This window comes from Myotis yumanensis, unplaced genomic scaffold (assembly GCF_028538775.1).
Source record: "Myotis yumanensis isolate MYYU_CA2020_CCGP unplaced genomic scaffold, mMyoYum1.0.hap1 SCAF_2, whole genome shotgun sequence".
Classification (NCBI taxonomy): Eukaryota; Metazoa; Chordata; class Mammalia; order Chiroptera; family Vespertilionidae; genus Myotis; species Myotis yumanensis.
This window is the reverse complement of record NW_027223753.1, coordinates 144,493,822-144,498,675: the sequence shown is the minus strand read 5'-3', so window position 1 is coordinate 144,498,675 and position 4,854 is coordinate 144,493,822. Positions and strand designations below refer to the sequence as shown.

General features: G+C 45.8%; 1 pseudogene; it reads left to right on the top strand.

Moving 5' to 3' along the window:
- Positions 1 to 219: 219 nt before the first annotated feature.
- Positions 220 to 915, top strand: LOC139002623 (PRELI domain-containing protein 1, mitochondrial pseudogene; annotated as a pseudogene).
- Positions 916 to 4,854: the final 3,939 nt, after the last annotated feature.

Here is a 4,854-nt window from a genome sequence, read left to right as displayed (position 1 = left end):
TATGTTTCTTCTCTTAGCTGATAGAGACTTGTCTTTTTGCTATAATAAAACTGCAAGTAGGGCCCAACAATTCCTCATGGTGGTGGCTGTTGGTGGCTGCAGCGGGCGGTAACTGAGCAGGTGCCTGGCGAGCCGGCGCCGAGCTGGCCTGGCCTCAGCGTCCCCCCAGGCTCTGCACCCCTGATGCTGCTCCGGTGCTGACCCTTCCAGGCAGGGACAATGGTGAAGCATTTCCTGGGCCAGAGTGTACTCCAGAGCTCCCGGGACCAAGTGTTCGCTGCCTTATGGCAGCGATGCTCGAATCCCTATAGCACACATGTATTGACAGAAGACAGAGTGCACCGGGAGGTGACCCTGACCAAAAGCTCCTGTACCGGAGACTCCTGACCAAGACCAACAGGATGCCCCTCTGGGCCGAGCGACTATTTCCTGCCAATGTTGCTCACTCTGTGTACATCCTGGAGGGTTCAATTGTGGACCCACAGAACCAAATCATGACCATCTTCACCTGGAACATCAACCACGCCCTGCTGATGGTGGTGGAGGAACGATGTGTTTACTGTGTGAACTCTGAGAACAGCGGCTGGACTGAAATCCACCAGGAAGCTTGGGTCTCCTCTAGCTTATTTGGCATCTCCTGAGCTGTCCAGGAATTTGGTCTCACTCGTTTCAAAAGCAATGTGACCAAGTCAGTGAAGGGTTTTGAATACATCTTGGCCAACCCTTCCAAAACCCTTGTTGAGGGCCAAGGAAGCCATGGAGAAGCTAAGGGGAGCTATAGTTGGCCCTGGCAGCTACAGAGAAGCCAAGGACCTTGCCAGCAGCAGTTTGTGTAGCCAGCTCAGACCCTGGTGCGGCAGCACACCACACCACCCGCTGCACTCCTTCTGCCCTCCCCTCCCTGTGTTTTATTAAAAGCCAATTTCCAGCCTGATCTACTCCCTGGGTAGTGAGTTAGAGATGGTATTTGTTTGGCATCTACAGTGCACCAGACATGTTATCCATGTCTGGGCCAGGCCTGCTTCTTCCTGCATTGGATAGCTGAGGAGAGAGTTGTCCACGTTCACAGCCAGCATGCAGGCAACGTGGTCATAAGCACTAGACTGTAAGCTCCATGAGGGCAGGGACCTTCCTTTTGTTCTCTGCTGTGTCGCAAGTACCTGGCACAATATCTAGCTCGTAATAGACACTCAATAACTATTTGTTGAATAAAAAAATAAACTGTAATTATAAGTATAGCACTTGCTTTAGTTCTATGAGGCATTCTAAAGAATTATTCTGGGGGGGGGGGTGACTGGGGGGGTGGGGTTAGGAACCTCCCTAAACTTGTAGTCAGTTGGTCAAGAGTGTAGGTAGCCTGGAAACCCTCAATGTGCTGCTGGTGTCTAAAGTAAGGGCAGTCTTGTGGAAGGCTGTGCCCTTAACCAGTGAAGTTTGATCTGAGTCTGGGTAGTTTGTGTCAATGTTGCATTGTACCCAAGAAAATTGGAAACCTATTCACATAAGACTACGTGAATGGATTTTGGAGGGAGACCAAGATGGCGGCGTAGGTAAACACCGGAGACCGCTGCCGCAAACAACCATTTCAAAAATACAACTAAAAGACTGAACGGACATCACCCAGAACCACAGGAAGGCTGGCTGAAGAGAGACTCTACAACTAGAAGGAAAGAGAACAGCAAATCGAGGCTCAGAGGCGGCGCAGTGTGGAAAATACAAAGGTACCGAGGTGCGCGCGCAAAGCGGGCTGGTGGCTGAGGGCGCGGTTGTCGTTTTCTGTCGGGAGTGAGTCTCAGACTCTGGGCTCCAGATCCGGGCGAGTCTCTAGGGACCCAGACTCAAACGGGAGAAGCGGGATTATCCGGCATCAGTTGGAACCTGAGGGCAGCTTTCTCTCCGAGGTTTGCAGCGGCTGCCGGGGTTCTGAGAAGCAGAGCCTCTGGGAACGGGACTGAGCGTGGCCATAACTGCTCCCTCCACCCGCCCTGTTGATCCCGCCCCGCCCAAAGCCTGCGCACAGCCATTTGCCGATCGCCTCAGGCAAAGGCTGGATTAGCGCCTCCCCAGAAGGCAGACGTTTTCCGTACAGCTGATTCCTATAGCCAGCCGGCCTGGGGGTCAAATCCCTCTAGTGGTAACTACAACAATTAAGGCTTGGCTAGAACAAGACTGCGCACAGAGACCACAAGGGGGTGCACCAAGAAAGCATAAAAGATGCGGAGACAAAGAAACATGACAGAAATGGAGGATATGGAGCTAAGAATCGCAATTTTGAGGGCTTGCCATAAATTTGTGCAGAGCCTCACGAAAACTAATGAGACCCTCGATGCTACGATAAAGAAATTAGAAAGTAAGCATACACGGACTGAAATAAAGAATATTATACCCAATAGCAGACCAGAGGAGTACAATAATCAAACCAAAGATTCGACAAAAAACACCCAATTGGAAAAGCAAAATGAAAAAAGAATCCGAAAGTGTGAAGATAGTGTAAGGAGCCTCAGGGACAGCTTTAAGCGGTCTAATATCAGAGTCATTGGAGTGCCAGAAGATGAGAGACAGCAAGATATTGAAAACCTATTTCAAGAAATAATGGCAGAAAACTTCCCCCACCTGGTGAAAGAAATGGACTTACAGGTCCAAGAAACGCAGAGAACCCCAAACAAAAGGAATCCAAAGAGGACCACACCAAGACACATCATCATTAAAATGCCAAGAGCAAAAGACAAAGAGAAAATCTTAAAAGCAGCAAGAGAAAGAGGCTCAATTACCTACAAGGGAATACCCATACGACTGTCAGCTGATTTCTCAACAGAAACTTTGCAGGCCAGAAGGGAATGGCAAGAAATATTCAAAGTGCTGAATACCAAGAACCTACAACCAAGATTACTTTATCCAGCAAAGCTATCATTCAGAATTGAAGGTCAGATAAAGAGCTTCACAGATAAGGAAAAGCTAAAGGAGTTCATCACCGCCAAACCAGTACTATATGAAATGCTGAAAGGTATCCTTTAAGAAGAGGAAGAAGAAGAAAAAGGTAAAGATACAAATTATGAACAACAAACATGCATCTATCAACAAATGAATCTAAGAATCAAGTGAATAAATAACCTGATGTACAGAATGAACTGGTGATTATAATAGAATCAGGGACATAGAAAGGGAATAGACTGACTATTCTTGGGGGAAAAAGGGGTGTGGGAGATGCGGGAAGTGACTGGACAAAAATCATGCACCTATGGATGAACACAGTGGGTGGGGAGTGAGGGTGGAGGGTGGGGTGGGAGCTGGAAGGAGGGGAGTTATGGGGGGAAAAAAGAGGAACAAATGTAATAATCTGAACAATAAAGATTTAATTTAAAAAAAAAAAAAAAAGACTACGTGAATGTTTGCAGCAAACGGTATATTAAATGTCCCAAAATTGGAAATAATCTAAATATCCATTTATAATGAAAGGATAAATAAGTAATAGTAGATCCATTCAATGCAATATTATCAATTAGCAAAAAGGAATTAATTACTGATACATGGAACAAATGAACAAATCTCAAATTCATTTTACTAAATAAAATACTCTAGACACAAAAGACCAATATTTGTGGGGAAGCACGGGACTTTGTTGGAATGTCTGTAAGGAGGATTCTCTGAAAGGTCGGGGCCTCTGAGGGGACCTTGCCAAAGGTGGCAGCCTCTACCTTGACTTTTCCAAACAAGTTCGATCCCCCAGGGGTGTTTTGCTGGAATTTCTGTTTAGTCTTTAAAGACCCGACCTTGTAGAAGCATATACTTTCTCAAGGATACTTGCCCTACTGATTGTATCTAAAGGTTAATTTAAGTTCAAGCTGTTGTTACAATAAAAAGCCAACAAGGCAGGCGAACAGGACTGCTTTTACTACTGAAGTAAGAGTCCCTTAACCCTTTCTTTCACAGAAACCTCTGTCAGAGTAATCTGTTCTTCCATCGCTCAGGGTCTGCTGGTCAGCACTGGAAAATATTGTATAATTTCACTGGTATAAATTCAAGTGACACTTGATCAGTTGTTGCCAGGAGCTATGAATAGAGGAAAGGTATTTTTTTTAATACATTTTTATTTATTTCAGAGAGAGGGAGGAAGATGGAGAGAGAGATAGAAATACCAATGATGAGAGAGAGTCATCAATCGGCTGCCACCTGCATGCCCCTTACTGAGGCGTGAGCCTGAAACCCAGGTATGTGCTCTGACCTGGAGTTGAACAATGACTTCTTGGTTCATGGGTTGACACTCAATCTCTGAGCCACAAGGGAAGGAAAAGTATATTTGCCTGTAAACAGGATTGAGGGAAATTTTTGAAGTGATAGGAATATTAACAGAAAATGGCACCAGATATTATAGGCCTCAGTCTTTGGGTTTTGGCTAAGAAAGAATTCAGAGCCAACACTCATATACAAGCAAAAGTTTATTTAGAAAGCCGCAAAGGTAGAAGAAGTGATTCATGGAAGAAGTGAGTCAGCTGGACTGGTGGGCTCAGGAAACATGTTGTAGAGGCAAAAGAAGGGCCCTTAGAGCTTAGGAGAAAGCAAGCAAAGGTATGCACCTTGAAGGAAGAAAGGGAGGAAAGGTGTTGGCATGCTCAAGAGAGAGACCTTTGTCTTAAGAGATTGTATCTGCTTCCTAAAGGTGGAGATTTTAGGGGAGAATCTCAATAGAATATTTATCAGATGTTCAGGTGTGTATTCTCGTGGTTGTGGTCTCCACTGATTCATCCGTGCCAGAGCAGTGGATCATTAGTCATCACATCAGGGCGTGGCCCTGCCTGACCTTGCTGCTTTTCTGGGCTGGAGCTGAAACACAACTGAGTCCTAGATGTTATCACT